Source organism: Chrysochloris asiatica, unplaced genomic scaffold (genome assembly GCF_000296735.1).
Source record: "Chrysochloris asiatica unplaced genomic scaffold, ChrAsi1.0 scaffold00118, whole genome shotgun sequence".
In the NCBI taxonomy this organism is placed as follows: domain Eukaryota; kingdom Metazoa; phylum Chordata; class Mammalia; order Afrosoricida; family Chrysochloridae; genus Chrysochloris; species Chrysochloris asiatica.
The window spans coordinates 100,556-112,455 of NW_006408636.1; the positions used below are offsets into that span (position 1 = coordinate 100,556).

Genomic DNA, 11,900 nt, shown 5'->3' on the forward strand with positions numbered 1-11,900 from the left:
ATTTAATGAAAAACACCACATGATAAATCATAGCAAGACAAAAACATCCTGTCCTTATTTTCCTATCTAGATATTTATCTTGCCTCAACTCACTTCAAAGTTTCAATTGAATTTATATGCAGTTAACCAATTCTGACACTCTTAATCTGTCTTTTTAATTTTTGAGAAGTCTGTATAATTAATAATTTTTCACCTGTTGCCTATCAAAGCACTATCCCTTCAATATCTTCCTTGCTAAGGGGATATTGTAGGATTTATTATTTTTTTTCAGGTACTTAGCCATTGCCAGCACAGAAATGCTAAAGAAATTGGGAGGAAAAATGAGGTGGTCACAGTGCTGAACAAAAAAATTCAAATGGCAGCTAGAAACTACAGATTCAAATACTAAAAGGCAATGTGCCAAAATATGGAGTTAGAAAACCAAAAAGGAGGAACACATTCGGCATTTCTCAAGCTGAAACAACTGAGGGCAAAAAAAAATCAAAGGTTGACTTGAAATTCTGAAGGATTCTATGGGCAAATTATTAAATGATTCAGAAAACATCAAAAGAAGAGGGAAGGAATACACAGAGTCAATGCAGCAAAAATAAACGGTGATCCAAGATGCACTGAAGTCATTGCCAAAGAACAAGTCTTCAGGAATGAATGGAATGCAAATTGAATTCTTTCAAAAAACTTGCAGTACTGGAGGCACTCACTCAAATATAACAAGAAATTTGGAAAACAGCTCCCTGACTAACTTTTTGAAAGAGATCCATATTTATGCCCATTCAAAGGAGAGGTGACCCAATGGAACTCAGAAATCATTGGATAATATTATTATCATAATCAAATAAAAATTTTCCTAAAGATAATTCAAAAATTGATGCAACAGTTCAATGACTTGAAAATTAATTACCAGAGATTCAATCCAGATTCAGAACAGAATGTGGACCTACCGATATCATTGCTGACGTCAGATGGATCTTTGCTGAATGCAGAGTATACCAGAAATATGTCTACCTGTGTTTTTTTGAGTATGCAAAGATTTCAACTGTGTGGATTTTAACAAGCTCTGGAATTGCAGAGAATGAGTATTCTGCAATACTTAATTGTGTTCACAAGGAACCTCTACACTGACCAAGAGACACTCATTTGAACAGAACAGATTATAGCACTTCTTGGAAAAGGAGAAAAAAAAAAAAAAAAAAATGTGTCCCAGAGTTGTATTTTTTTTTGCCATAGTTATTCAATCTGTATGCAGATCAAATAATCCAAGAAACTGGATTATATGAAGAATGTGGCATTAGGATTGGAGGAAGTCTGATCAACAATCTGTGATATGCAGATGATATAACCTAGCTTGCTTAAAATGAAAATAATTACAGTACTTACTGACGAAGATCAAAGATCCCAGCCTTTAGTATGGCTTTCACCTCAATGTAAAGAAAACAAAAATTCTCATCACTGGAGCAATAATTACCATCATTCTAAATAGACAAAATATTGAAATCATCAAAGACTTCATTTTGCTTGCTTGGATCCACCATCAATACTTTTGGAAGTAGTTGTCAAGAAATCAAATTATGTATTGCATTAGACATACCCACTACACAAAACCTACTTAAAGTGTCCAAGAGCAAATATGTCAGTTTCAGGATTACAGTGTGTCTACCAGGAGTCCTGGTGTAGCGCTGTGGGTTAATTTACCAGACTGGAAAGCCATTTGAACTGCAAGGTCGGTGATGCAAGCTCACCACCTGCTCCTTGGACACCCTATATGGGTCGCTTTGGGTTGGAACTAACTCAATAGCACTTAACAACGCTCACCACCTGCTCCTTGGACACCCTATATGGGTCGCTTTGGGTTGGAACTAACTCAATAGCACTTAACAACAACTACAACAACAACCAGAAGCCATGGTATTATCAATAGCTTCATTTATATGTGACAGTTGGGCTGTAAATAAGGAAGACCATAGAAGAATTGATAAATTTGCATTATAGTGTTGGAAAAGAATATTAAAAGTACCATGGATACCTCGTGTGGCACTGTAGGATCAGCACTGGACTATGAACCACAGGGTGGACAGTTCAAAATTACCAACAACTCCTCAGAAAACCTATCCAGGGTTCCTATGAATCGGAACCAAATTGACGCCACTTAACAACAACAGTTGAACAAATAAATCTATGTTAGAAGAAATACAACCCAGAATGCTCCTTGGTAGTCAGGAGGGCAAGACTTTGTCTTTCATTCTTTGGACACATAGTCAAAAGGGACCAGTCGCTGGAGAAGAGCATCATGTTTAGTAAAATGGAGACTCTGAATAAAGGAGGAAGACTTCTAATGAGCTGGATTGACACAGTGGCCACAGCAATTGGCTCAAGCTTGATAGCAATTGTGAGGGTTGGGCAGGGCCTGGCAATGATTCTTTCTGTTGTTTATAAGGTATCTATGAGTCAGAATTGACTTGTTGACACCTAACATCAGGTATTCGTTAGTTTAAGGAAATGCTGAGTCCTCTTCCCACCTCCAGAGTTGTTGTTGTTGTTGTCATGTGCTATCGAGTCGGAACTGACTCACAGCAACCCCATGCACAGCAGAACGAAACAATGTTCGATCCTGGGCCAACCTCACTACCGCTGCCACACTTGAGTCCATCAATGATGCCACCTTGCTGATCCATCTCGTTGGGGGTCTTCCTCTTTTTCTGTGACCCTCCACCCTACCCAGCATGACATCCTTCTCCAATGATTGTTTCCACCGTACAATATGTCCAATGTAGGAGAGACCAAGCTTAGCCATCCTGGCCTCCAAGGAGCACTCTGGCTGCACTTCTTCAAAACAGATCTATTGGTTCTTTTGGCAGTCCATGGCACTTTCAGTATTCTCCTCCAACACCACAACTCGAAGGCATCAATTCTTCTACGATCCTCCTTATTCACTGTCCAGCTTTCGCATCCATATGAGGCTATTGAAAACACAATGGCCTGGGTCAGGCGCACCCTAGTCCTCAAGCTGACATCTCTGCTCTTCAACACTAAAAAGTTCCTGTGCAACAGATTTGCCCAGTGCAATATGTCGTCTGATCTCTTGACTGCTACTTCCTCGAGTGTTGATAGTTGATCCAAGAAGAATGAAGTCCTTGACAACTTCAATCTTTTCTCCATTGATAAGAATGTTGTTTATTGGTCCAGGGGTCAAGATTTTTGTTTTCTTGACATTGAGATGTAATCCATATTGAAGGCTGTGCTCTTTGATCTTCATAAGTAAATGTTTCAAGTCCTCTTCACTTTTCAGCGATCAAGGTTGTATCATCTGCATATCGCAGGTTGTTAATGAGTCTTCCTTCAATTCTGATGCCACGTTTTTCTTCATAGAACCCAGCTTCTCGTATTATTTGCTCAGCATACAGGTTGAATAAGTATGGTGAAAGAATACAACCCTGTCTCACACCTTTCCCAATTTTAAAACATTCGGTGTTTCCATGTTCTGTTCAAACAACTGCTTCTTGGTCTAGGTACAGATTTCTTAGAAGTATAATTAAGTGTTCTGGAATACTCATACTTCTCAATGTTGTCCATAGCTTGTCATGATCCACACAATCAAAAGCCTTTGCGTAGTCAATAAAGCACAGGTAAACATCCTTCTGATATTCTCTGCTTTCAGCCAAGATCCATCGGACATCAGTCAATGATATCTCTCGTTCCACGGCCTCTTCTGAATCCAGCTTGAACCTCTGGAAGTTCTCTGTCAATGTATGATTGTAGCCGTTTCTGTATTACCTTTAGCAAAACTTTGCTCGCTTGAGATATCAAAGAGATTGTCTGATGATTTCACACCTCCAGAGGGTGAACCTAAATAAGTCTAAATCCATCAAAGTGATGACTGGTGTAGGAATGGATAAAGAGTGCAATCTGGCTGAAGAAATAATGCCAGGGAAAATCTACTGAAGTCGGCAGAGAGTAAAAGGGATATTGAGAAAACATCCTCATATACATAAAAATAGAGAAATGAGCTTTGTCTTTCTATGGTTGGTTGTTTTTATATGATATGATGCTTGGATTTGTCATCATCCTATTCAGGGACAAGCCTGAGGATAATTAAAAAACCAAAACAAAAAACTGAAGGTAGAAAAGCAAATAAAGCAGAAAGTGTCTTGGACACTTATGCACAAACTGTTCAATCAAGAGCTGGTTATGAAACTTAATCTGGACATTTTTCCAAAAATCAAAATAATGAGAAGGGAAATGGCTTTAAAACAACGAAAATAATGGCAATGATTTGTTGAAATCAATGTTTATATAATTGTAGCCATTAACCAGAAGGTTTCAATAATCGGAAGAGAACTTATTCTAAAAAAACGGCTGCAGTATACTAAGAGTAGTAAATGTAAGTAATATTTTTAATTTCTTTGTTCCCAGGCTTTAAAATTATCAACCTTGAAACTTACAGTTGTGAAAAGTAGAAGCCTAGCAGCCACTAAAGAGAAGAATATTTCTCAAAAATACACATCCTCATATAATTGTCACTTTTTAATTTGTCTGGAAGTTCTATTGAAAAAGCTTTTAAGTAGAAGTTATTAGACATGATTCAGAGCTTGCTCAGTGGGGAAACCCATATGCCCAAGGCATTTGTCAAAAACAATAACTGATAACTATTTAATATCACAACTGTTTGAGGTTATGAAGACAGTATGGATAACAAAGAGGCTGACAAAAATAAAAGCTTAAAATGAGTATGTGGAATATGCAATGCACTTGGGAAGTTGAAAGTTTCTAATATACCAATATATTCCTTCAGACCTAGAGGTCTCCCTAACCATGGGAGAATCTCACGCTCTCTTCAAGTATAAAGTCAAAGATAAGGCAAAGCTGTAAATTGCCACTTAATTGAATGTGCATCCCCCAAGATATAAACACAAAATATTTCAGTAAATAGTCTAATACTTACCTTTGCAAGACATTCATGGAAATATCTGTCCAGTCATTATATGACAACAAAGTAAATTTATCAACAATTTAAGGGTCATAAACTTCAGACAATAAAGACTTTCAAGAATTAGTTCAGGAATGTAACCAAACAAACAGCAGCTAAAAACAGGAAACTTCGTTAAGAAACAATTCTGAAGAAGAAAGTTTTTGTTATTGTTCTTAGGTGTTGTGAAGTGAGTTTCAATTTCCTCACAACTGGGATGTTTGATCTAATTGTGGCAGCCACTGTGCCAATATATCTTGGTGAGTGTCTTCCTCTTTGTTTGCTGATCCTCTACTTTACCAAGCATGATATTATTTTCCAGGGACAGGTCCCTCCTTTTAACATATCAAAAATCAGACAAAGTCTTACTATTCTTGCTGATAAGGAAAAGAACCTGCCACATTGTACTATTTAAAATGCTCTGTTTTTTTTAAAAAATGTTGAAATATATACAAAGAATGAAAGAATTGTGGTCTGGAGAAGGGGGAAAAAGTCAATAAAAACTCTGCATGAGGAAACCCAAATATAGGAATTACTAAACCAAGACCTTATATTAGGCTTTACAAAAATGTCCATGGAATTTAAAATAAATATGTCTAAAAACATTGCAGAGAAATTATGGCAATGATGTCTCACTAAATAGGGAACACCAATATAAAGAAGCTATAAAAAATTAGAAATTCTGGAGTTGAAATGTACAAAAACTAAAATTAAAATTTCAATAGATCAGCTGATTGTAGTTTTCATTTGGTAGAAAGAAAAATCACAAAAGTTGTATATAAGTCAATTGATATCCTGTCTGCAGAACAGAAAGGGGAAAGAATTAAGAAAATGAGCAGAGCTTTAGACATCTGTGTGGCAATATCAAGTATAATTGGTGTCCAAGAGGAGGAGGGAAAAGAACACCAAATAAACAAAATGTTTGAAGAAATAAAGGCTAAAAATTCCCTAGATTTGATGAAAAACATTAATCTACATATCAATAACACTCAGGTAACTCCAACAGGAAATGCTTAAAGACAAATGATTGTAATGAAATGAATGAGTAGTAAACACTAATTCAAAACCACAATAGTTTACATTAAAAAAAAATGTGTTACATAGCTAAATGTAAAAAAAAAAAAAAAAATCTGAGTGTATTTATATTTTCATCTCTTTTCTTCTCTGATACGATTTAAAAGAAATTGCTTAAAAGTACAAATATAAAATTGTGTTCATGGATTTATAGTATATAAAAATGTAGTTATGATGGCAAATTACAAGGAGTGTGAGAAAAGAGATGTATAATGAAGCGAAGTTCTAGAACAAAAATATTGAAATTAAGTTAGCACAATCAATCCTAAAATATATTCTTTTAAGATGTTAGTTATAATTCTCACATCTACCACCAAAAATCCATTAAAAATATATTTTAAAAATTAGATAAGCAAAATAGTATAACAGAAAATAACTCAAAATAAGAAAGCAATGGGGAGATAGAGAAAAAGTAAGCCTTGCAGAAAATAGATAGAAAATGACAGGGTAAATTCTGCCTTGTAAGTAATCATTTTTAGTGTGAATGACAATTAAAATGCAGAAACTGAAAGAAAGAAAGAAAACAAGATCCAATTATATGTGATTACTTGGAAACTCTACAAAGTGTTGCTGTGAGTTGATATAAACTCCATAGCACTTAACAACAGAAACAACTATAGTCACAGTAAAGAAACAAATAAGAAAAAAGTAAAGGGAAGGAAATGTGTAAACAAAGACACAAATATTTAATGAAAACAGTGGAGTGACTATAGTAACATCAGACAAAATAGACATTAAGAGAGACAAATATATATATATATTTTTTCATAATGACAAAAGGATAAATTGAGCAGGAAAACACAGTAATTATACACATGTACTTAACAGAGGGGGGTCCTGATGTGGTGCCATAGGATAAGTAGTGGACTGATAAGCATAAATTTGGTGTTTTAAACCTGCTAGTCACTCCTAGGAAACTCTATACAAGATCGCAATGAGTCAGAATCTACTTAATGGCATTTACAAATAGCAAAAGAGTAATATGATTTTGTTTTTCAAAACAACATTAATACGTAGAAAACCCTAAATACTCAGTATAAAAGCTACTAGACCTCATTGGAGGATTCAGCAAAGTAACAGGATATAAGATCAACATACAAAAATCAGGTGGATTCCTCTATACCAATAAGGACAGTGCTAAAAAGAACATTAGAAAAGCAATATCATTTACAATAGCTGCCCAAAGGATGAAATATCTAGGAATAAATGTAACCAGAGAAACAAAGGACTTATACAAAGAAAACTACAAAACAATACAACAAGAAACCAAAAGAGACCTACAAAAATGGAAGAATGCATCATGCTCCTGGATAGGAAGAGTTAGCATTGTGACAATATCAATACTTCACAAAGCAATTGGCACTTATAATGCAATCACAATCCAGATTCCAATGACATTATTCAAAGAGATGGAAAAAATAATTACAAAGTTTATATGGAAAAGAAAGAGACCCAGGACAAGCAAAGCACTGCTTAAGAAGAAGAATAAGGTTGGAAACTTCTCAGTCCCCAACTTCAAAATTTATTACACAGCTACAGTGGTGAAAACAGATTGGTACTGGAACAATGAAAGATATATTGATTGAGAACTCAGAAATTAACCCATCCACATATATCCAACTGATTTTACATGTATGTGATTGGAATGATAGTGTCTCATGATTTCTGCATTTTGTTGGGTCACCTCTCTTGGGAACGGGTAAACATAATGATTCCTTCCCATCAGTTGTCCAGGTAGTTATCTTCCGAATTTCTTGGCATAGATGAGTGAGTACTCATCTATGCCAAGGTTTTTATTTGTACTCCATCAATTTTTTGAGTCTTCGTTGTCAATTCCTTCAGTATACTTTGGCTTTCTTCATTCAATACCATCGGTTCTTGATCATATGTTACCTCTTGAAATGGATGAACACCAACCATTTCTTTTTGGTACAGTTACTCTGTACTTCTTCCATCTTTTTTTATTGCAATATGTTGCAAAATTTTATTGCAATATGTTGCAAACATTTCAAGATGAGACTTGAACTATTTCCTCAGTTCCTTCAGCTCGAGAAGACCTGGGGGTATTTTTCCCTTTAGGTTTACTAACTCCGGGTCTTTGCACATTTCATTGTAACATTTTATTTGTGTTCTCGAACTGTTCTTTGAAATTTTCTATAATATTTAGCCATTGAAAACCTAATTAATTGCAGTGGTACACTGTCAGATAGCACCAGAATATTAAAAATATTGAAACATTATGCATACCACCAGAATATTATCAAAAATAGGGCCAGAAGTTACCCCTCAGGTAGGAAAGCACTCAAACTGCATCTCGGGAAAAGCTACCTCCTCAAATTAGACTTGACCATGATTATGTGAATGGCCTAAAACACAACTCAAAATGAGGCAAAACAGCTGTAAACATCCATTAATAATTGGAATAAGTAATGCACAAAATATGAATCTATGAAAATTGGAAATTGTTAAAAATTAAGTGGAATTCATAAAGATTACTACCCCAGGCATTAGTGAGCAGAAATGAACTGGTATTGGCCATTTTGAATCTTACAAGTCACATGGTTTACTACATGTTGTTGTTGTCAGGTGCCATCGGGTGGGAACCGACTCATAGCGACACCATTCACAGCAGAACAAAACAATGTCTGATCCAGGGCCAACGTCACTACCGCTGCCACACTTCATGCCATCAATGATGACACCTGGCTGATCCATCTCGTTGGAGGTCTTCCTCTTTTTCTCTGACCCTCCATCTTATCCAGGATGACATCCTTCTCCAGCGACTGTTCTCTCCGGACAATGTGTCCAAAGTAGGAGAGACGAAGCTTAGCCATCTTGGCCTCCAAGGAGCATTCTGGTTGCACTTCTTCCAAAACAGATCTATTGGTTCTTTTGGCAGTCCACGGCACTTTCAGTATTCTCCTCCAACACCACAACTCAAAGGCATCAATTCTTCTACGATCTTCCTTATTCACTGTCCAGCTTTCGCATCCATATGAGGTTATTGAAAATACCATGGCTTGGGTCAGGCGCACCTTAGTCCTCAAGCTGACATCTCTGCTGTTCAGTACTTTAAAAAGTTCCTGTGCAGCAGATTTGCCCAATGCAATACGTCGTCTGATCTCTTGACTGCTGCTTCCGCGAATGTTGACAGTTGATCCAAAAAGAATGAAGTCCTTGAAAACTTCAATCTCTTCTCCATTGATAAGAATGCTGTTTATTGGTCCAGTGGTGAGGATTTTTGTTTTCTTGACATTGAGATGGAATCCATATCGAAGGCTGTGCTCTGTGATTTTCATAAGTATATGTTTCAAGTCCTCTTCACTTTCAGCAAATAAGGTTGTATCATCAGCATATCGCAGGTTGTTAACGAGTCTTCCACCAATCCTGATGCCATGTTTTCCTTCATACAACCCAGCTTCTCATATTATTTGCTCAGCATACAGGTTGAATAAATATGGTGAAAGAACACAACCTTGTCGCACACCTTTCCCAATTTTAAAACATTCAGTGTTCCCATGCTCTGTTCGAACAACTGCCTCTTGGTCCAGGTACAGATTTCTCAGAAGTACAATTAAGTGTTCTAGAATACTCATACTTCTCAATGTCCATAGTTTGTCATGATCCACACAATCGAAAGCTTTCACATAGTCAATAAAGTATAGGTAAAAATCCTTCTGGTATTCTCTGCTTTCAGCCAAGATCCATCGGACATCCGCAATGATATCTCTCGTTCCATGTCCTCTTCTGAATCCAGCTTGACTACATAGGGAATGAAAAATTAAAGAGAAATGGTGTCATACATCAACAAAAGGAACATTTCATGATCTATCCTGAAATATAATGCTGTCTTTGATAGGGTAAAATCCATACAGCTACAAGGAAAACCAGTATTATTATTAATCCTGGTATGGCATGGTGGGTTAATACACTGGACTGTAAAATCGGTTTGAACCACAAGGCCAGTGGTTCAAGCTCACCAGTAGCTCTTCAGAAACACTATATAGGTTCGCTATGGGTCAGAACTGTCTCGATGACAATTACCAACAACACAACAACAATACCACTGTTATTCAAACTTATGCACCAATCACCAAACCAATAATGATGAAATAGAAGAATTCTACCAACTTCTTCAGTTTGCAATTGATTTAATTGCAATTGCAAAAAAAATAGAAATTATGTCAGAGATCACATGATAGAATTTTGCAAGACCAATGACTTCATCATTGCAAATACAATTTTTAAACAACATAAAAGCCATGGACTCACACGAGCTCTTCCAACATGGCAGCAGAGGCGCTGCGGGCCAGCTAGTGCCACTGCATGTGGAGATGCCTTGGGAATGGAGTCCAGTTTCTTCCCAGCCATAAGCTAGTTCTCCTGTCCCATGATTCAACTTATCTGATCCACTGGCCAGGTGGAGAGATGCCCCTGTCTAGATCTTATTCTTCTGACAGTAGAAAAGGCTTCCTGGATAATATCAAACAGGAGTTATACAAAAACAAAGAAAAGAAAGAAACTATCAAAAATTCTGAGATGAAGCTAAGAAGATGGAAGAGTCAGACACGCTCCAGGAAGCCCAGAGGAAATATAAAACCATTGAATCTGAGACGGTCAGGACCAGCGAGGTGATCAGGAAGAAGCTAGAAGAACTCACAGGCACCATGAAGGAGAGTCTGGACAAGATCAGTAAAAGTGACTTTGGCCAGAAATCAAGCAGGGCGTGGAAGAAGCAGCTAAGATGACTAAGCAGTCGGCCGAGTCGGTGTCCAAGGATGGGGAGAAGCTGGGCAGGACCGTGGCCTTCAAAGCCTTCTTGCAGGGTGTGGAGTCTGTTAGGAGGGAAATCGATGAGAGTGTCTTGAGCCAGACAGGGGCCTACTGGAGGCCCGAGGGACTCAGGAAGAGGACAGAGTTTGCGGGAGAGAAAATCATGGAAGACAAAGTGTTTGAGCCTAACGAGGAGGCCCTGGGTGTCATGCTCCACAAAGATTCCAAATGGTACCAGCAATGGAAGGACTTCAATGACAACAATGTGATCTTTAACCAGTTCTTCGAGAGGAAGATGAAATATGACAATGCGTTCATCCGCGAGTCCCAGGCGCTCACAGACGGGGTCATAGATGTGCTGGGGGTGCTCTTCTGTAAGACAGAGATATCCGAGGTGCTCACGGAGATCCTGTGTGTGGACCCTGCCTTTGACAAGGACCGTTTTTTCAGCAGTGTGAGGATGACATCATCCACAATGCCCTGGAGCCATGATTGCTGGGGAGCTCGACATTCTCAAAGACTGGTGCTACGAAGCCACCTACAACCAGCTGGCCAACCCCATCCAGCAGGCTAAAGTGCTGGGCCTCCAGTTCCACTCCCGCATCCTGGACATTGACAACATCCACCTGGCCATGGGCAAGATGATGGAACAGGGACCTGTGCCAATCATCACCTTCCAGGCCCAACTGGTGATGGTGGTCAAGAACCCTAAGGGCGAGGTTGTCGAAGGTGATCCGGACAAGGTGCTATGCGTGCTGTACGTATGGGCGCTCTGCCGGGACCAGGACGAGCTGAATCCCTATGCCTCCTGGCCATCTCAGCCTCCAGCACCAAGGAGATCCTCTGAATGGGGTCCCAACACTTGAGACTCTGGGGTTTGCTCAGCACACTATGACCACATGGGGGATGGTTGCCAGGCAGAGGCAGTGGGGCACTATGGAGAGTAACGGGTGCCTGACACCCTCCCCACGTCACCAACCTCTGCACCTTCCCGGCTAGTGGGGATGACTGTCAGGCTGACCAGAGGGGAGCAAATGCCTGGACAGTGCCAAAAGACCCCGGGGTCCAGGGAGTCCTTTACAGGCAGGGTGGT

The 11,900-nt window shown here is 38.4% G+C and overlaps 1 pseudogene; it reads left to right on the forward strand.

Moving 5' to 3' along the window:
• Nucleotides 1-10,321: 10,321 nt before the first annotated feature.
• LOC102815105 lies at nt 10,322-11,654 on the forward strand (annotated as a pseudogene).
• The last annotated feature ends 246 nt before the right edge of the window (nt 11,655-11,900 follow it).